This window comes from Miscanthus floridulus, chromosome 16, assembly GCF_019320115.1.
Source record: "Miscanthus floridulus cultivar M001 chromosome 16, ASM1932011v1, whole genome shotgun sequence".
Classification (NCBI taxonomy): Eukaryota; Viridiplantae; Streptophyta; class Magnoliopsida; order Poales; family Poaceae; genus Miscanthus; species Miscanthus floridulus.
The window spans coordinates 72430619-72453198 of NC_089595.1; the positions used below are offsets into that span (position 1 = coordinate 72430619).

The 22580-nt window shown below is 44.0% G+C and overlaps 2 pseudogenes; one reads left to right on the plus strand and one right to left on the minus strand.

The window, feature by feature from the left end:
• Positions 1–8450: 8450 nt before the first annotated feature.
• LOC136510827 (RNA polymerase II C-terminal domain phosphatase-like 4) lies at positions 8451–13225 on the plus strand (annotated as a pseudogene).
• A 6517-nt stretch (positions 13226–19742) lies between these two features.
• On the minus strand, positions 19743–22441 carry LOC136510828 (uncharacterized; annotated as a pseudogene).
• Positions 22442–22580: the final 139 nt, after the last annotated feature.

The following is a 22580-nucleotide window of genomic DNA, read 5'->3' on the forward strand; positions in this document are numbered from 1 at the left end:
CGGTAGTGCTCGGGCGGGCTTGAGGAGGAGGGGATGCCTAATTAATTTCTTGTACTACTTTATGGCATGAGGGATTGGGCTGGGAGCCCGAGCTATGGATTTAGAAGGGGATGGTGCGTTACCGCTACTACGTCGTGACCCACGGCCTCGACTTAACGTGGGTCAGCCAAGACATGACGAGGGCACAGCCATGTGGGGACATGGCCGTGCGAGCATAATAGAGGCGCGTCGGTTAGTGAGGGGATAAGGACGGAAACAGGACAAACAAGAGCGCCAGGCATAGCGTGCTAAGGCGACAATGGCGCGTGGGCAGCAGGGCAGCGGTGCTGAGATGGTAGTGCTACAAGGCAACCAAGACTTCGGTGACTCGGCGAGTAGGTAGAATGAGTGGCGAGACGGGTGCCACAACGATTAGACGACGACTGTCGTGGCGTTGGCTTGGCCCCGCACATGGCCCCGCCGACAGCGCGCACATGGTAGCCATGCAGCAGCAACACCGTACAGACCCACGAAAGACGGTTGGGGTCGACACAGCCCGATGTGCGGCCGGTAGCCAACGAGGTCGGCCAGCAGAACAGCGTCCACGACTAGGAGCGTCCCAGCAGCAGCGGCGTGCTCACGTGGTGACCGTGGGGCTCAGACCGAGAGACTAGGAACGATGCCATGCACGCTTTTCAAAGCAAACCAAAATCCACATACTAATTCGATGAAAGCTCAACCAAGTCCACGAACCCAAAACCGGCACTAATGGCTAGCTAACGACGCAATTCCTTCCACAAGAGGATGACCAAAGAGGAAGTTGGAGAGACGCCAAGATAGGTTCGTCGCGCCAAACGCCGGTTCGCGAACCAAGCACCAAAGCATGGTTCACAACGCGTTCTAAGGAGATTTGGACAATTTTTTACGAGTGCAACGTGACACCTAACACAACAACCACCTATACCATGCCCAAGTACTCACTTTGATGCAATCAACAATACCAAAACATGCAACTAGTGTTTAAACATTTTTGTTAAGAATTAAATACCAAAATAACATTGTCTTACTACTTTTCTCATACTTAGAAAAGTTAAGGTTTAGTTTGAACTAACAACCATTAACATTTTTGTTACAATTTTTAAAAGGCCTAAACCCTATTAACTCCAACCCACAAGTATTTCATTCAATGGTCCATACTTCATACTAACCCATATGAATAAAATATTTAAGCATTAATTAATTAATCATTTCGCCCACAATAAATCGCCAAAAATATAGTATTTTAAACGTAAGTTCAAGTGTTTGACGCCTTAACGAAAAGAGCTTATCTTAACTTTAAAATTGATTTTTGAGCTTCCAAGAGCACTAGTTAACAACATTTGTTTTCACAAATTAAAGTTACATCTTCAACTATACCACTTGCTCGTCATCTTTACTTAAGTATTACACACAAGTTATATTTTATTTTTGTTTATATAAATTGTTTCTCGTGCCTAACAATTAAAATGATTTATCCCATGTTTCTCGTTAGGATTTTCATTAGCACTTTTACGCACCAAGTTAACTTGGATATTTATTTGAGTCCACAAAAGTGAGTCACATAAGATTCACTTATCATTTCACGTGCGTTATAAATTTTTAAAATCCAAAAACTTGTTTGGTTAATCCCTCTCGGACCTAAATCTCGGTGCTAAGCAAGCTCGTAACACCAGGGGTGTTACAGCGTGGCTAGCGTCTAGACGTCTGAATGCTAGCCCCTGTCCGGACACCCACGCCTGTCCTATCATACCGTTTGTCTTAACTGCTGCGCCTCACCACTTCCTATGTGTCCGCCCCAGCGTCGAGCTTGCACGCCCTACTCCGAGCACCCTCTCTCTACTGATGCAGCTGTAGGAGTGGCAACAATTTTTCCTCCATATGCACGGTTCCCATGTGAATGCGCTCTAGTCATGAAGAAATGGAACGGCGCCTGCCCCACCTCCAACTATTGTGCTTGCACACTTGTCTTCGCATGTCGCATGCAACTGGTGCACCTGCACACCTTGCATGTACGCAGATGAAGTTGCGTGTCACATGCATGTTGATGCGCATGCAGGTGGGGACCGCACCACATGCCTGCTGACGTGCCACACGCCCGCTTCGCTTGCCGCGCACGTGGGGACCGCTACGTCCGTGGGGACTGCATCTGCATGCGACCGCTTCCTACGCATGATAATGTTGCAACATGAAAGCACTTCGGCAACATAGGACTAAAACAGGTGAAACATTTACAAACATACATTTACAACATATGTGTATAGCAACTACAACATCTAGATAAACACACTTGCAATATACGTTTGAAACATATAAAACATTTTGAATAAACACCTGCAACATATGTCTAAAACATATGCAACATCCAAATAAAACACTTGCAATATAGGTCTAAAACAGGTGAAACATTTGGAATGGACACTTGCAACATACATGGATAGCCACTGCAACATATGTAATATCTAGATAAAACACTTGCAACATACGTTTGAAACAGCTGAAACATTTGAAACATACAATTGCAACATACGTGTATAGCCGTTGCCACATATGCAACACCAGATCTACTTTTGCAACATCCAGATAACATTTGCAACATACATCTGAAATGCATGAAACATACGATTGCAACATGTGCTCATCTACTTGCTGCCATCCAATGGACTCTAGTTGACGCGGCGTGAGGCAAGAGCAGGGGCGCGAGGTGCGGACGGCGCGAGGCACGGCTGGGTGCGCGGCACGAGGCACGGGGCGCACGCGGCGTGAGGCAGGTCTGCTGCGACCGTGCTGACGCGAGGTGCAAGGGCGCACGACACGAGGCGGGAGGCGCAGTGGCACGCGGCACGAGGCGGGTCGGTTCCATCCGGACAGACGTTCTGATAGGAGCATTAGCGTTTTTTTGAGGGTAACATAACACATGAGCTAATGCGGTAGTACTGCTATAGTCCATTGTCCAAAGTTTCGAACTATCATCCAAACATTAAAATGGATCACTGGATCACGCCACAAAAACACCTAATTCTAACAGTTCACAGAAGCTCCTTTTTATGGCTAATATTTAAGCTAAATCGAACGAATAAGGCTAGTCTCAGTGGAGAGTTTTATGTCGTGTAGAATAAAATGAAACATGGATAAAGTTCCCACTCTCGATTGAGAGTTTCATTCTATAGTTTTATAAACATTTAATTTCATGACTTATAAAGAGTTGATAATCGTGTCAGAGAATTTTCTTCTCTCTTCTTAAAAATCTTACCACATCATCAAAGCGCTTATGTAACAGTTTACTAAATACAAATAAAACTCTGATAAAACTCTCACTGAGACTGACCTTAGGCTACTTGTACCTGTTTTTTTTTCAATCGGCGATCATTCTGGTTTTGTATTGTACGGTCCAGACACCATTTCCAGCAAAAGCAACAGGTCGGACAAGAAAATCTTTATGCGCTTGCTGACTAGCCTGTTGCTTTTTGTCGATCTTGGTTGGTTCTTCCATGCTTAGAGCGCCTTGCTGAGAAAAAGAATAAGATGTTAGGTGTGGTACCGTATCAACTCAGAATAGGGAGCACTATGATTTTGTGCTTAGAATACGGACCATGAACAAACCTGGTGAACTTGCGCAGGAGCCACGAGAGAGGCACAACGGGCTGGCAAAAGGCGAAAACATATGGGGTTCCCGCGTCACGTCGTTGGAATTCTTCCCATGCCTAACTCCACTGCCTCCCCGGCCGCTTTCTGTGCTCGGGTGGGGCGGGATCTCACGGCGATCTCGTGTGTGTCGGACGCGAGCGTGCTGCAACCGTCTGCCCTGCTCCGCTGTACACTCCGCACGGGGCAAGGCACGGTCCGGCGAGGTCTGGCGGGCTGGAGAGGAGAGCGACCGCGCCATGCCAGGAGCTAAAAGCGAGCGAACGGCTGAACACGGCTCCGGCGGGTGTTCACGGGATTCAAATCCAGTGAATGATGAAGCAGCTTCGCAACGGAAGGTTAGTTATACCCATAACTTTTATCTATAATTTATTATCATAACTTATATTCACAACTTTAATAATATAATAATTTTGTACATAAACTGTGTTTCATAACTTTGGCCATGTTCGGTTTACCCCATATTCGGCTTGTTCGGCTTCTTTTTTCAGCCGGAACACTCACAACAATTCAGCCGGAACAGTGTTTTCAGCCAGTTTCAGCTAAGTTTCAGACCAGCGAACGGGGCATTTGTGTTTTCAAGTTTTGGCATGAGTAATAAGTTAATTTATTCTTTTGTGTTTAATAACTTTTGTGTTTGTAAGTTTTAACATAAATTATAAGCTAATTCGCTCATTTGTGTTTAATAATTTTTTTTCGTAACTTTCTTTTTTAAAAAGTTACTAAGTTATACACATAATTTATTACCATAACTTATATTCACAACTTTGACAATATAACCATTTTTACATAAGTTGTGTTTCATAATTTTTTGTATTTTCAAGTTTTGACATAAGTTTAAGTTAATTTGTTCATTTGTGTTTAATAACTTTTGTGTTTTCAAGTTTTGACATAAGTTATATGTTATAAGTTCATACACATAAATTGCTAAAAAAATATATTTTTTAAAATATATGTAAGTGTGGTCTAGTTTTGTTCGCCTCGTCACGTGTAACACATAGGTGTAAAATAGAATTAAAAAAATAATACACCGTTCAGAAGTTATAGCAATTCTAAATAAATATTTTGTTTTTTTCTCGCTTACGTCAGGTGGCGTCAAAGTTGGCCATGCAGCCCGAGCCCGTCGGCCCGGCCCAAGACCCGTTTTTTGGCCCGGCCCAAGCACGGCCCTGCCCGAAGGAGCTGGCCGTGCCCAGGCCTTACCCCAGGCATGTAGGTCGGCACGGCACGGCCCGCTGGCGGCCCAGCCTACTCGTCTGCCATAGCCGCAGGCCCGTAGCCTCCTCCCCCGTCCCCCCGAGGCCGCGAGCCCCACGCTCCTAGAGTCCCAGACTCCCAGTTCCCAGTTCCCAGCTCCAGCTCCCCCTCCCCGCGTAGCCCCGAACCGGCGAACCCTAACTCCCTTCCCCTCTCTCTCGGCGCAACAACGGCGCCCGCGCCCCTCTCCCTCCCTCCCAACGGCAGCCCCTCTCGCGCGGCCCCTGCAGCGGCGCTCCACGGTGGAGCTCGCGCGGCCCCTGCAGCGGTGCTCTACTGCTCTAGCGAGGAGGCGGCTAGATCTGGCGCTCCCCTATAGCGGCTCTCCTCCGGCGGAGCTCCCCTGCAGCGGCGGGATCCGGCGCACCCCTGCAGCGACGGAGCTCACGCGGCCCCTGCAGCGGCTCTCCTCCGGCGCGGACGTCTCCGGGCAGGGGCGCGCGCGGATCCAGCACGGGACGCCGCGGATCTCCTCCTCCGTGGCGGATCCGCTCCCCATGTCCTCCCTCCCTCCCTTCTCCGACGGATCCAGTGAACAACGGCGGTGGCGCGTGGATATGGGCTCGGGAGCGGCGGATCCGGCACCGGTGCAACGACGGCGAGCGGATCCCCTTCGCGCTTCCCCTCTCTCTTTGTTGGCCGCTTGCGAGCGGCGTCGCCCTTCCCCTCTCTCTGTCTCTCTGTCGGCAGCCAGTGGGCCACGGGCTGGCACGACCCGTGATTCTGGCCGTGCCTCGCGGGCCGGCACGGCACGAAAATCGGCCCATAGGGCCATGCCTGGCCCGAAGGCTAGACCCGTGGCCCGGTGAGGCACGGCTCGGGAGGCATGGCGTGCCGTGCCGGTCCGTTGGCTATCGGGCCATGCTTTCACGGGCCCGCGCCGTGCGGGGCCAGCCCGTTGGCCATCTACGGGTGGCGTCACAGGCTCACAGCTAGTTGGGAAGGGCGCATGATGCAGTGGGTGCATGCAGGGGAGCGCAGGATGGGCATGTCCATAGAGGGAAAGGGGTGAGGATTTTTTTTTCCAAAAATGAAAACTGCTACATATCGAGAAATCATTCACTGCTTTTGAATTGGATGAGCGTTCGTGAATTAGTTGTTCTGCCTGCTACCGCCTTTATTTGAACGTAGAACTCCAGCAGCTCTAATAAGGAAAAACAACTTCACTCTATCAATTTCAAGACAAAACACTAGGGATTTCTTTGAATTGGTACCATTACAATTTTACAAGTTTGGAGAAGTATCATTACTATTCATTTATTTGGAAACTTGTCATTATAATTCTTCGTCAGCTTCCAATCGTGTCATTTTCTACGTATTCGACAGCGTTAGACTCACGTGCAGATGACTAAAGGCTAGTGTATTTTTGTATGACCCAAAATACCCCTACAGCTATGACCCTTCCTCTACTCGCTGACCTATGGGCCCCACACTTCAGCTTCTCCTTCGAGTTGTTGCCGACCTCGCCTCTGGTTCGGCCGCAAGGGGGCCGATTGGCCTTGGCATCTCTGAGATAGCCCTTGCAGCACCAGTAGATGCCCTTGGAGCCACCCAGATTCGAGCACAAGTAGGTGCACCTGAGTGGCTGCAGTCATGTCACACATTTCCTAAAGCAGCTTGACTGCATGAGCTCCGCCATTTCTCCCTGCGGACGAGATTGCCATGGCCGCAAGCGCAAACCAGATTGAGGTGCCCGTGGTGTCCTCTAGCTCTAAAGTACTTGTTGCCGACCACGAAAGCGCCGCCAGAGGGGACGGCGTCGAGCCCCGCACGCGCATCCGCTGGAGCCTGTCCTCCCCGCCGTCTCTCGTCATGGCCCGCGACCGCTCGTGCCTCACCACCGGAGCCGCGGCTCCTGCTCGCGAGCCTGGCCGCCCGTTGCAGCCGCTCGCGCTGGCAAGCCCGGCCTCTTGACATGGACGCGTGGGAGCTCCGCGCCGCCATGCTCAGGCCACGCCGCGCCTACCGCCCTGCTGCTCCGTGCCACGTCGCCCCACAGCGTGCTGCCGGGCGCACGACATTCGTTGCCACGGCTTGGCATGGCACCGCCGTCGCCGAGCAGTCGAGTACCGGGAGGTGACTGTTGAATGTTTACCGTGGCTAGTGGTCGAACGAGAAGCTGATGTGTGGCCCTATGTCAGTTGAAGGGAGAGAGAAGCAGCAGGGTATTTCGGGCCATTCGAAAATACACTTGCCTGTGTTTGGGCCTAGTGCTGTTAATAAGTATAAAATGGTAAGTTTCCAAATAGACTAATAGTAATTGTACTCTTCAAACTTGCAAATCATAATGGTACCTATGAAAAAAACTCAAAAACACTGGCCTCGTTCGTTTGGCTGGTATCGAGGCTGGGAACTATTCAACTAATCTATATCTATATCTAATAATAAAGAGACAAAATTTTAGCCTATTTTTTGGTCATCCAGTTTTTTTTTCTGTCTCCATCTAACTAGCTAACGAAGAGTTTCTTCCGTCCCGACTTATATATATAACTCGTGCTCGTACGAGTTAGAATAGCTCATTTCTAGCGCGTGATACGAAGTTCGATTCCAAAATATATTGAGTAAAAGCTAAAAAAAATTGTCTAACCGAATTTTTTATCAAGTCCAATCCTTCTACCCGTCTATATATCAAATATTAATTAACAAGGCAAAAAATCTCTCCAAATTTTTTTCTCGCACCATCAGTCACTCTTTCCCGTGTGAATGTAAGCCTCAAGAGTACAAGAAAGGAAGACATGTGTACATGCAAAATTTATTGCCCGGGAAAAGATGCTCACAAATAAACTTATTGTCCGACTAGAATACATAGTTTGGATTATGAATTCTAATCAAACAGATCTCTCCGATCCTAAACAACTTCAATTGCAATCCTAATCCAACAGAAAAGGAGTTTCCAGTTCCTTCTCTATTTTGTAATCCACGGTGGTTTCCTATTCTTTTTTATTTTCTGTTTTCCCCCCAATAGCACAGCCTTTTCTGTTTTCTCCAACACCAAATCTCTTATTTCAGATTTATTTATTTTTTCCACCGACAAATTTTTCTTTTCCTGTTTCAGATCTATTTTGTGTTTATTTTTTTCAACAGCTTCCGTGATTTTAGATTTGGTTTTTGTTTTCCGTTTTTCTTCCAACGGCAAGTTTCCTTTTTCTATTCTATTTTTTATGTTTTCTTTTGTTTTTATCTTTCTTCCCAGCAATGTTATTGAATCTAATTTCAATATGTTCATTGAAACAAGTGATTATCATTGAATAAATCTTATAACCACAAATCATTTAGCTAACCGCACAATGTTTCCCGTTACAATGTACGAGTACATTCGCTAGTTAATACAAATAAGCCTGTCAGAACAATTCCACGGCAACTATTCCAGATTAAACGAACGGGCCCTAAGGCGCATCCCGCGCAGAAACGGAGCCGTCTTGGCTTTTTTGGAAGCCCAGCTAATTTACCCGGTACTGTCTGCAAGAAAAGCCCAGCTCGATTCTAATACAGAAATGGTCCTTCCATTTTTGGTTCCCCTCCCTTCTCCCAACTCCCAAGCGCTCTTCAGCCCCACCCACCCCCTTCTGCGGTTGTGCCCTCGGCGCCGCGCCCATGAGCCTCGCCGAGTCTCCGTCGCCGTCGTCGTCAAGCGGGAGCGACGACTTCGCGGCCCTCCTCGCCTCCGAGCTCGAGCTCGCCTCCGGTGCTGATTCCGCCTTCCCTAGCGACCCCTCCTCCGCTTTCCCCGCCACCGACGACGAGGACGAGGATGAGGATGAGGATCCGGAGGAGCTAGAGGTTGAAGCCATAGAACAAAACGGGTACGTGCCGCCTTCCTGCTCCTCCCTCCTCTTAATTCACTGCTAGACGACTCCATGGGTTTGGCGGCTTCGGCCGCGCGATTATAACCTTGAATTCCACGCGCATTTAGAGGCGCGTTTAGAGTTGGATGATCGGCCTTGCTGTTGGATTAGGGTGAGCAGATTTTCCCCGATTCAAGCTTATTAGGGTTTCGTGCTTCATCATCGGGTAAACCATATGCTTCAGGGTTTTTGCTTGCTTTTTACATGCCTCGTGGTTTATTGGACAATGTGGATCCTCACTGCAGCAGTTGTGATTCTATAAGGATTTTAACACCCCCCCGCCCCCCCTCCTAGAATTTACTGAAGTTCCTACTGCTCCTGTACTGAGCGCACTTGATCATATTGACTCGTGAATCGACTGTTCTATTATGTGAAATGCCAAATCTGAAATTCGTAGAACCAATGGATTTGATAGTACTGCTCTAATCTTCAATCCCCATTTATAGAGTACCGTGAAGGCATCCATTCTCTTGTGTTATGCAAGTTTGATGTCTAGCATGTGCTGTAGATCCTCTCTGTTGTGGTAAATGAATAAATGATAGAATTCTTGCACTCATGTCTGTCATGTTTTCATATTCAGCTTATGGATACAGGCTGAAATTAGGACAAGACATGCGAGCATGTGCCGTAGCTTATCCTCTCTGTTGTGGTAAATGATAAAATTCTTGCACTCTGTAGCTGCAAGGCCTATTTAACCTTCTATTTCAGATGAAAAGAAAAGGAAAATGACAATCCTAGTGAGAAATGTGAATCCTAGTCAATTAGAATCCAAAAGCAAACAAACTTTCCAGTGTTCCTAGCTACGTCTGTTCCATCTTTTGATTCTTTTCCTTTAAGAAGTGTGTACCCTGCTTGATTTATTTATTTGGCTTATGTAAACTTGTGTTCCTTCATAGACCCCTTCCCTTGCCTTTGATTTTGGGGCGTAGTAATTGTAATATTGAGAATACATTTTTTCAGGTGCATCTAAAAATGTTCAGGTCGGGGCATGTCCACATCTTGGATACATAAATGGACTTTGCTATACATGTGGCAATCCACAAGACGAGGAAGATGTTTCAGGAGTTGCTTTAGATTACATCCGCAAGGTACTCTCAAACCAAATAAAACAAATAATTTTAGGATTATTTAACATAGACTTCAGGATGTGGTGTTCCCTTATGTCACCTCGCTCATATAACACACATAATTGCAAATTTGTGGGCGCTGTATTGCCATTTAATTTTTCATTTCCAGTTGCACTTGCACATTGCCTTGTCTCTAAGCAGTTTTACAAATTTAGGAGGATTATTAAAATGCAGGGCTTGAGGCTAGGTACCTCAGAAATTGACAGACTTCGTTGTGCTGATTTGAAGAATCTGTTGCGTGAAAGAAAATTAGTACTCATTTTGGACTTGGATCACACACTGATCAACTCGACCAAACTCCAAAATATTTCTTCTGCTGAAAAAGATTTGGGTATTCAGACTGCTGCTTCAAAAGGTAATATTGTATAATTGTATTTTAAGTTTTGAGAACTTGTAGTCATCTTTTGTTGAAGTTATATTTTGCTACCATGAGCATAAGGTACCACCTCTGATTGCAACTCTATAGATGCTATTATGTTGTCATGATATATTTTGTCAACTTTCGATTTTTACACGATTTTATTTGAAAGTATTAGAGGTCCCAGGAAAATGACATGACTAACATTTTCTCTTCTAAGTCTACTACATCATAAAATTTCTATTTGTTTACAGAATTATGTTTGAAAATAGAGTACTGGGTAGTGACCAATGTTGCCTCTTTTGCTAGACAATGGAAATAAAAAGATGGCATGTATGTTGGAATGTGGACTGGAATGCATACAGTTTACTGAGCGAAGGGCAGAGCCAATATGTTTGTATAAGCAGCTAGCATTTCACGATAGAAAATAGAAGTTGAATGCCACTGCTCATGGCATGTTTATATGCTTTAGTCTCTTCCTGCATAATGTGGTTTTAGTTACAGATTGAAATTATTAAGAACTTTTGGACCCTCTACTCCCTCTATCATTCGTTCTCAGACAAACATTTTTATGGCTCAGTGCAGTTAGCATCAGTTGGTATTACCCATAAGTGAACTTTATATCTTTTCTAACTTCTATCCTATTATGCAGAGTAATTTTTTTAGGGTTATTAAGCAGAGTAATAATGATTAACAACTTTTATATAATTACAACTGATTATTTCCTTGCAATTGTCTATATTTCATGTCCTTTGACCATTGCTGAAACTGTTGTTGCTTATCTACGAATGTATATAACATAGCAAGTGAACCCCTCATTTTCTAAATGCAGATGATCCAAACAGAAGCATCTTTGCACTAGAATCAATGCAGTTGCTCACAAAGTTGAGACCATTTGTCCGAGAATTTCTGAAAGAAGCAAGCAATATGTTTGAGATGTATATATACACCATGGGTGACAAAGCTTATGCAATTGAAATTGCGAAGCTTCTTGACCCTAGTAACATCTATTTTCCTTTAAAAGTGATTTCAAACTCAGATTGCATTCAGCGGCACCAGAAAGGTCTTGATGTGATTCTTGGAGATGAAAGTGTTGCAGTGATTCTTGATGACATTGAGTTTGTAAGTGTTATTGTTAAATGACTGTTTTCAGAAGTATGTGCCTTTTCTATCCAATAGGGCAAGCTGATTCAGAACAATTTTATTTTATGCAACCAAAAGTCACATTATTTGACATGAATTCATTGGCCAAGCTAGGTCTTAATGTCTCATTATAGAATACTCTGGTCAAGTGTTCCTGGTCAGTAACTGCTCTTTGTTTCCGGTTTGCTTCCAACATACAGATTTAAAAATTGAAACATCTATCCTCAATTATCAAAGCATAATGATTATCCTCAATGTGTAGAAGCTGGTAGGACCCTGTTATCTGTGCTTAGAGTGATCAAAATTTCTATTTTCTCTTGTCATTTGTCATTCATGGCTGGCCAGCCTGAAAATGGAATTTTGTTTCAGGTATGGAAGAAGCATAAAGAGAACCTGATTCTGATGGAGAGATATCATTTCTTTGCTTCAAGCTGCCGCGAATTTGGTTTTGGTGTTAGGTCTTTCAGAATCGATGCAAGATGAAAGGGAGAGTGATGGTGCTTTGGCTACCGTTTTAGATGTCTTGAAGCGCATACACACGATTTTCTTTGACATGGTTGGTTTCTTCAGTTCAAAGTTTTATCACATTTTATCACTCTGTTTCTTTCTACCGTCTATTCCTCACAGTGGATCGGAATCTTGTAAGAACAAAAGTTTTTCATTTCTAACCATTTGTCCTTGTACCTCTCTTATGTAGGCTGTTGAAACTGATCTTTCTTCACGGGATGTAAGACAGGTAGGCTTTGCATATACCCTTCATGCTGCCTTTTATGCTTTAATAATTATTTATGTTTTTCTGAAGAGTAGATGAGTTGTGTTTATCAATTTTAATATAACTGAACTATAGCTTGCTTAATACATCTTCTACGTGGCGCGGCTTATAGATTTCATTTGTAATTGGCTGTTTCTTGTGTTTGTATGCCCACTATACAGGTGATCAAGGCAGTACGAAAGGAAATACTGCAAGGTTGCAAAATAGTCTTCAGTCGGGTGTTCCCAAACAATACACGCCCACAGGAGCAGATGATCTGGAAGATGGCCGAGTATCTGGGTGCCATTTGCTCTACAGATGTGGATTCCAGTGTCACCCATGTTGTAACTGTGGATCTGGGAACAGAGAAGGCCCGGTATACGATCGTGGATTATAAGCTGGAGCAGTAAATAATCCACGATTGTTTACGACGAAATAAACAGGCTGAAGAAGTTCTTGGTCCACCCACGCTGGATTGAAGCAGCAAATTTCCGGTGGCATAGGCAACCGGAGGAAGATTTTCCTGTCACTGCCCCGAAGGAAAAGGGCGAAGAGAAAGGTAATGCTGTGGCTGGCAAGAAGGAAACGAGCAAGGATAAGGAGAATGCTGCAGCTGGACAGAAGGAAACGATGAAGGACAAAGAAGAAAATGATGTGTCTAGCCAGAAGGAAACGAGGAACGATGAAAGAAGTGTAGCCGGTCAGGAGAAAGATGATGCCAAAGAAAACGTTGTGGCCACATCTACAACAGGCCCAGCTGACTCGTAATCTTTGTTGGGCTCCAAAGGTATCTGACACATAGTGTAGGCGTGCAGGCCCAGGACGTTAGCTCTGGTCCATTGCAAATTTTGCTGCTGACCTCAAGCTGATTGGGCCTCCGGCCATATAACTTAGGCTACGATGAAACTATAGGAGTTCAAGCAAAATGATGTGGTTATTATGGCACAATTGTAGGTGAATCTATGCGACTATGTGCGCAGATGGACTTTAGCTTGTATACCTGCTTCTGTAGGTACTGCCCCCTGATTGAACTACAGTGAACATTCGTGATAGCTAATGGAACTACGGATTCTTTAGTTGAAAATGGTCCACATGAATTAATTCTTGTGCACTGGAAAAGGTATAGGTGTAGGCCGCTATGATGGTGCCATACATTGAGTACGACGTGATATGTTATCCGATGGAGTCGTAGGTCTTTTCGTTATAGTGATGATGATGGATTGATGATGACAAGAATAAATCCCGGCATTTCGTTTGTCGTCAAAGGAGCAGGAAAGAATCTCTTCTGCTTTTCCCGTGATTTTCGTGTGATTGTGACGTCAAACCTGCATTATCCGGAACTCTTTTCGTGACCTGATGTCCCATAATTAAAGCCTACGCCCTAGTTGAAGGGCCTAGATAATTTTGCTTCCATCAGAGCAATGCCATTTTTTTTATTAGAATTTTCATACAAAATTGATCAACTATGCAGGGATCAGAAAGAGTTTGAGCACTTGAATGGGCAGCTCCAGTCCAGTCCTGGTGCGTGCCACTGCCATCCATCGGGCTCCGGCAGCTGCTGCGTCTCGTCGGGCCGACCGACGACGGACCCCAGCAGCCCTGCCTGCCCTTGCCTTGCGGTTGCCTCCGAGTTCCGCCGGACGCCCCTCCCGCCGCGTGCGCGCCGCACACATGCATGCATATGTCATGTGACCGCCCCACCTGCCCGGGCCGGCCGGCACATGCGGCTGCCTGCGGAGCATCTTGGTTCTCGGTGCCCAGGTTCGTCGCTGGGGGTTCAGAAGCTCGCGTGGCTGCCTCGTAGCCTTGCGCGCCGCTCGGAGCGACCAAGGCGGCCGGGCGGCGAACCTAGTCGGTTCGGCTTGCGCAGGGGAACCTAGGCGGGTTTTAGCTGATGTCGTCCACACGTCACCCGGCTCTCCTTTTCATTCTCTTCCGAGCCGGCTGGGCTGGGCATATGACCACCACAACCGGGAAGTTGGGTAGTTAATGATGAGTGATCCAGGGAGGGGAATGCCGCCGCGCCAGGATCATAAGCCAGCAAACGGTGGTGGTCGGCGTTGCCTTGGATCCTTCGACCATGCATGCATGCACTCTGCACGGTGAGTCGGTGACGGATGGAGGTGGGAGATCAAGAGCATCACATTGCGCACCGGTCGCGTATGTAGGAATGGGTACAAGCATGGTGTTGGCGGCACATGCGAGATCGAGTTTGGCCAGGGCAAACACAACCTTGGCGCTCAGGATCATCATCAGTATAACCTGTTTTGTTTTTTTCCAATCTTGTTTTCTAGACCGAATATCAAACCTGCGGCTAGGCAGATAGCTTGGTCTATGGAGTTAACTTATATGGGCTATATGGCACGCACTAGGAAAAAAAAAGCAGGAACAACACAAAAAGGGCTTTTATCCTTTTTTTAGGAAAGCCATGTGACGCACTTTATTGATTATCAAACATGATTATATCGTTTACCATAGCTTCAAAAAGAAAATTTGGGGTTCATCGACCCAAATACAATTATCTTTCAAAGATAAAGCCACTCTAGCTATTTCGTGCGCCACCATATTCGCTTCCCGATCACAATGCTCAATGGAGATAGCTTCAAAGTCTTGCCATAGGAGGAAACAGTCATCATAAATTGGTGCACCTGTAGCAGACGAGATCCCAAGTCTTATAGTTTCCACGACTTCCATGCAGTCTAAGTGTATGATGAAGCCGTTACATCCAATCCGTTGTGCTAACAAAAGTCCCTCCTTTAATGCCATTACCTCTGATGTTGGGGCGTCCACCACATGTTCCATATAGTTACAAGATCCTGCAATGAATGTTCCTTTTGAGTCTCTGATGACCACGCCAGTACCTCCACTGTTGCTTTCCTCTCTGAAACTTCCATCTATATTTATCAATAACTTTCTTTCTGGCGGTCTCTTCCATCCCTCTCTTTGTTTGATAGACTTCTTCATAGCAGTTTTATAGTTTGTCATCAGAGAAGCAATTGAGAGAGCTGACTGCATCGGTTGCTGGATGGCCTCACCGTGGACGAATTTCCTACGTTCCCACCAAATATACCAACCTCCTGTCAGTATTAGTTCAGCAAGACCAACCTGATTTAGATTCATAACTGGTCTAGAGTTATTAATGAAATCTGCTAGTAAAAAATGAAATCTGCTAGTAAAACAGACCCCGATCTATCTGATGCCAGAACTCTCTCCATCTTGTTCCAAACACCAAGTCATTGCCATATCCCTTTGACACGATTGCAGGTGAACAGAAGGTGTTTAATATCTTCACATCCCTCATGACATGCTGGACAGCTGCTTGAGTTCTCTATATGTCGGTTTGCAAGAATCCCTTTGCATGGTATAGCGCCATGCAGGACCTTCCAACCAAAAATTTTGATCTTGCTCGCAACTTGCAATTGCCAGAGTTTTCCCCTAACAACAATATCACCCACACCACTTGCATGCACCTGTAGCGTGTTACCACCAAATTTACGTGACCATTGTATATGATATGCTGAACGGACTGAAAACAAACCATTTCGGTTATAATGCCATGCCACAAGGTCCTCTCTACCAATAGATAATGGTATTTGTAGGATCCGGTGAACATCGACTGGCCAGAACAAATCTTTGATCAGGTCCTCATCCCAGTAACTTGTCACTGGATTGATTAAGTCCTCCACAGTGGTGACAAATTGTTTTCCCTTGGTGTCAAATTTTAAGATTATGGCTTGATGGAATCCAACAGTCCTCCCATATATTAATCTGAGAACCATCCCCCACTCTCCAAATATATCCATGTTTAAAACACTCCAATCCCGCCAGGATACTTTTCCAAGTATATGCCCACTCTTTAATTTTACATTTAACAATTTTCCATCAGGATAGCATATTGCTCTTAGCACTCTAGCACAAAGTGAATCCGGTTCAAGCAACAGTCTCCAAATCTGTTTGGCCAGAAACGCAATATTAAAGCTCTCCAAATCTCTGAAACCCATACCTCCTCTCTTCTTAGGAATGCAAAGCTTCCACCATGCCTTCCAATGAATCTTCTTATGGTCATCTTCATCACCCCACTAGAACTGTGATATGGTGTCTGAAATCCCTTTACAAATGCTTTTTGGGATTTTGAAAAACATCATTGCATAGATTGGCACGGCTTGAGCGATAGGCTTTATAAGAATTTCTTTTTCGCCCATACTCAACAACTTTTCCTTCCAACCCTTTGTCTTGGCTCGGACCCGATCAATTAGACGTTGGAAGCAATCACTATGGTCTACCCCTACCAACGTCGGCAGACTCAAATACTTGTCATTCAATGATTCTATCATGATATTCAAAGATTGACATACCTCCAGCTTATCTGATACAGGAGTATTTTCACTAAAGAACACACTAGACTTTGCATCACTCACCATTTGGCCTGAGTTTATGCAGTATCTATCAAGGATGCTCTTCAAATTATCTACATTCCTTTTGTCGGCGTGCATCAATATCAGTGAGTCATCTGCAAAGAGTAAGTGAGAAACCTCTGGTGCATCCTGACATACCCTCACTCCTTCTATTTCTCCCCTTGCTTTAGTTCCTTTTAGCAAACTTGAGAGTCCTTCAGCGACAAACAAAAACAGGTAAGGAGACAGAGGATCCCCCTGACGTATACCACGTGTTGGGGTAAACACTTTCGTCTCCATGGAGTTAAACCTGACATTGTATCTGATTGAAGACACGCAAGCCATGATTAGCTGGACCCATCTCTGATGAAAACCCATTTTAAGCATAATCATCTCAAGAAAATTCCATTCAACTTTATCATAGGCTTTATGCATATCTAGCTTTATAACACAGAGACCTCTTTTACCACACTTCTTTATTTTATGGATGCTTTCATAGGCAATGAGAATGTTATCCAGGAACAAAGGCACTTTGGTGATTGCTAATAATATCAGGTAGGATCCCTCTCAATCTATTGGCTAGCATTTTAGAAATGACTTTGTAGACCACATTGCATAAACTTATTGGACGGAATTGAGATACCATAGTGGGATTGTTTACCTTGGGGATCAAGACAATTGTTGTATCATTCCAACCATCCGGAATTTTACAATTGTTGACTGCATCCAAGACCTATGTCACATGGCTATCGCCCAAGAGATCCCAAAATCTCTTAAAAAATACTGCATGTAGACCATCCGGCAACGGTGCTTTAAGGTCTCCTATTTGAAATAGAGCTTTTTTAATTTCCTCATGCGAAAAGGGAACTAGCAGCCCCGTATTCATATCCTGTGACACACATCGTCTAACATCAAAGAGAACGGCCAGATCAGGTTCGCCTACCTCAGAAGTAAACAGGTTACCAAAGTATTCCTAAACAATGCTACGCATCGCTTCCCCCTCCTCCTGTATTACTCTATTTTGATTGGCTAACCCTTTTGTTGTACTCTTCTAACTCCGCTTTGTTGCATAATTGTGAAAGAATCCGGTGTTTCTATCCCCATGTTTCAACCAATTCGCTCGCGCCCACTGAACCCAACGGATTTCTTCTTGTTCTAGCAACAATTCTATGCGGATCATGACTTCCTTCTGTGCCGCAATATTATTATCATTCATTGGGCCCCTCCGCAGCTGCTCTAGGTCCTTTTCAAGAGCTTGAATTCTCATTGAAGGTCTCTTTAGAAGCTCCTTATCCCATCTATGCAACTCTACATGCACTTCTGAAACTTTATCCATCAGCCTGGGCCCTTCTCCACGAGATGATGCTCTTGCCCAGGTCGTTTTGATGATTTCTTCAACCATCTCCTCCTGCAACAATCGAGCCTCAAATCTCCTCTTTACTCCGCTATCACTTCCCTGAGTTCCTCAAAAGTAGCTCATGTCTAGCAAGATCGGTTTGTGATCAGACCTGGGCATCTCGCTATTTATCAATGCTGCATGAGCGAACATGTCAACCCACTGAGGATTAGCCAAAGCTCTATTAAGACTTTCTCTGATTTGTCCCCTCCGCCATGTGAATCTATCCCCCACAAAACCCATATCATTTATATTGCATTCTGATAATACATCATGGAACGCCTGCATTTGTCTTTGTGGCCTTAGCCTGCCACCTTCCTTCTCTATATTATACAGAATTTCATTAAAATCCCCCATAAGAAGCCATGTAGTACTAAGATCACCTTTGATTGAACGCAGAGCCTCCCAAGTCACATGTTTCTGGTTCCACTCAGGTTCACCATAGACTCCTGTAAATCTCTAGGAAATTCCATTCTCAATAATGACATCAATGTAGTTCCTCCTCACACCTTGAACTCGAACATTAATATCATCCCGCCACATCAACACCAGCCCCCCGCTACGACCGTCACTTTCATGAACAATCATACGGTCAAAGCCAGCTCGTCTTCTCGCATTTTCTGCCTTAGTTGTATCCAAATGTGTTTCAGACAAAAACCACACATCTGGCTGCAAGCGCCTTCAGACTTCCAGAAGCGCGCGAACTGTCCGGGCTAAACCCAGCCCGTAGCAGTTCCATGCTAAGAGTTTCATTGTTCCCGGCGACCCTCCTCGAGGGAGGACGCCGATAGAGAGAGTTGCTTCACCACTTCCTTCACCTTGCCAATGCTCGCCCCATCCTTCCTTTGCCTCTTCTTTTCTTGAATTTTCTCTATACTGTCAATAACCCCAGCCGATGAACTCGGTATGCGCTAAAGGTTGGTATTGGTCATCTTGTTCTCATATATCTCCATATCATCCCCTTCTACATCATCCTGGGCCGAGCCCCTTCCTCTTCCTCACCCTCGATTAGCTGCACCATCTTTGCTTCCCCCTCCACGACCCGAGCCTCTTCCGACGCTATTTCCTCCAAATTTCACCAGCAGCCAATCTCCCCACTTGCACTTTGTGATATCATGCACACCATCCCCACATTCAGTCATCTTATGTCCCATGAGTCCGCAAAAATAGCAGAAGATGGGTAGTTTTTCATATTGAACCAAGTAGCGTTTGCTCTCCTTTATTGTAACTAGGTAGCGTGCCTGTGCGTTGCTACGGAATAGCTAATATTTTGTACTAAAAACACATGGATCGCATGATAAGATAACAATACTGTAAAAATTAAATACCAATATTAAAGTGACATTTAATCCAAAAAGCAAAGTTTATGAAATTAACATAGTCACGGAGAGCGCGGCGTCGCAGGCTTACAAACTCTACTTTATAGACCTTTCCGTGATGCGCCTAAGATAATGTTTTATATCGGCAGGAAGAAATCTCCGATATCCATTTCTTTCGTGCGCCAATAAATCCACGAATAAGTTCCGCAGTATCTCCATACCATCCTGTACACAGGCTCAAGTATATATGTCAATATTAGTGCCTATTGCATGGGTAATACTGCGTCTCTTAAAAAATGTTCCACAAAAACTTAAAACAAAGTGTTATACTCGCCATATAAATATGTGTAGCTTTTGGTCTATTCCACGTATACATATACTGTAGAATAAAATATCCACTTAAGTGTCTGTGACAAAATTCACGATCAACAATATATAGAAATAGTTAAATTATAGGTATTATTATTGCAAGCCACAATGACTCTGAGTTAGTTACCTATCTATGTCCTCTGCAATGTTTTCTTCTCGTCTGAATTTCCATTTGAAGACATCCTCTTTCTATCCAGGAATATGTACATTCACTGCGGTCGTGTACTGCAAGGTAAATCCAAAAGTGTACCTGACATACATCAGCACTGTCTTTACACCACTCTTCAATAGGTCTAGGTAAGCATCTTCTCCTTCTGATCGAAAGCATAAAGCATATATTTTCGAACATGTAGCCATGATAAAAGAAACTGCAAACATGGTAGGGTTTAGAATAGTATATAAGAAACAAGTAATAAAAGCAGGAGAAAGCGACTTACGTATCTGCATTGTGGTAAGTTGTATTCTATATCCTCACATACACCAATCGCAACAGCCATTTCTTTCGTAGTGTATTTTTTACGGAATTCTAGCATTTTTATTAAAACACACATTTTCTGAAAGAGAAGGATATCGACAGTCAAGATTAGTATAACTTGGCCTACTTTATATAATTAGGAGAACAACAAATAAGACAATATAATATAGCACAATAAGAATTTTAAAAATGTGCTTAATTACACATAATCTTAGGTCCATGTGATGCTTCGTAATACTATTGTATTTTTTCATTGTATTGTACTCTCAAGCTGCCTGAAAACAGACACCTAAGTTGAAACAATTCTCAGAGATGTCTCGATTGTTCATTAACAACTCTTGTAGGTCCTTGACATTTAGGGCAATCATGAAGGGATGAAAACCTTTAACCCAAGGCCTCCTACAAAGCATTAGACACAGATGATAGTTTTCGTCATATAAGATAGCACACTATTATTAGTAAATAAAGTAATTAAAAATAAGCATGTAGCTTACTTCAACGTCGCTTCATCCTGAATTGACATGACGTAATCACACAGTAACTCAGTCATCTCTTCCTTATTTATTGGCATATCTTTCATGACCTCAAATGCCCAAAACTCATCATGGTCTTGGTTGGCATGGACTTATGAGGATTTATTCTGAGTTTGTATGTGTTGAGGGGTGTCCGTTTGAACCACTAAGCATTCAGCCTCCTCAGAATGTTTCCTCTTTTTTGTGGACGCTTGATCAGTTATCTTTGGATTCTCTATTATGGTACAGTCACTCGGGCTTCCAATATTTTCATCCATATCAAGATATGGAGCACCCTTTTGTTTATTTAACTCTGACGATAGCAAGATCGCCTTCCAATATTTTATTCCTATCAAGATATGGAGCATCCTTTTGTTTATTTAACTCTGACGATAGCAAGATCGTCGCAAGCTTCAATCTACATTCTTTCATATCATCCAGCACGATAGTATGAACCTAGTTAATTATTAATTAAAAACTCACAGCTAGTGCACACTCATGACTTGTGGTAAGGCGCATAGTTTACCTGATTGAACTCGTTTGACAAATTATTCCTGGTCCAATACTCCATAAAGGTTATTAAGAATAAACCGCATGAAAAACTACATACAACATTAATAGAGGTTCAGGCACACATTAGATCAAAAAGGCAAAGACACACAAAATTCAACTTACATGACGCCACTATTTCTGACGTACCCATCTTTTTATAATAATTTGCTACGGAAAATCTCCCTAACCGACCAGGTATCAACCTCAACATCTGGCCACTTGTGGTCTTTCCGGCCTGTCTCCTCCAATATGAAATCTATCTGTTTCCACAATCCACCTCACTATTTATTCATAGAAGAATGAATCAATTAGCATTTCTAAAAATATAAAATGTGTACAAATAGATGTGCTAGAAAATATCCATAATTTTATTGAGGTCAGCACGTCCGAACATCTCGCCCAAAGAGTCTAGCACCTGGATCTCACGTTTCTCGACGTTTATAACAGCAAGGTACCAATGTGTATATGTAAGATTTATTGGAAGGGACACCTATCAAAACAAATAATAAACATTTTGTTAGGCATAAAAAATTGATAATAAAAGACCAATAGATCGTTTTAAAAAATTGTTACCATATCATGGTTCAAATAAGCTAGCACCCTTTGAACTAAATTAGGACGCTGTGAAGTGCCACAGTTAGGGTAATTGGATTCAATGGTCTCATTCTTTTTCTCCATCCTGCTTCATGATTGCAGCTAAGCACACATTTTTCAAGATAGACTGTACCTCCTGACCTCTTTTTTCAAACCCTCCTGAGCCTTCAGCAGGTTAATATAAGCATCTATGACCTTCATACATTTCACCATTAGAGAGAAAGGACATTGAAGTTGCTGATGTTTGATTGAGTATTATGACTTGCATCTATTACCTCGTTAGACAAATATTCATATGGCCGAAAAAGACATTCCATGTAGTTTCTCGACACCGGAACATCATCTATGAGCACAAGCTCCTCCTTCCCAGGTGAAGATGGAATTTTTTTTACAGATTCAATTATGGCTCTATCAGTTTCGGTACAAACATAATCTGAAAAAGAGAATTAAAGTATACAACAATAGTTAGGAGTTTTTCTAGTTTAATCCATCATAGAGAAAATACCAATACCTTCTTAGGCAACCGGTGACGACATAGATTTTTTAAGTTTATTTTGTACGATTATGATTTCCGGAAGTCCCTTTTCTCCCGTCAGATCTACCCGAGAAGTTGATAGGGCTTTTTCATCATGGGTCGTGCTAAAGCCCTGGTCATCTGGTAGAGCTCCGTGGGTAACTTCTGTACTCATGCTCTCTTGCAACCATTCAAAATCATCCGTAGGCTGAGAGGAATTTTCTGTTTGTACAAGATCTTCTAAGGGGCCTCAGTTTTCCTTCGAAACCTTTGCATTTGAATTATCCATCGAGACCTAAAAGACGAACATATTA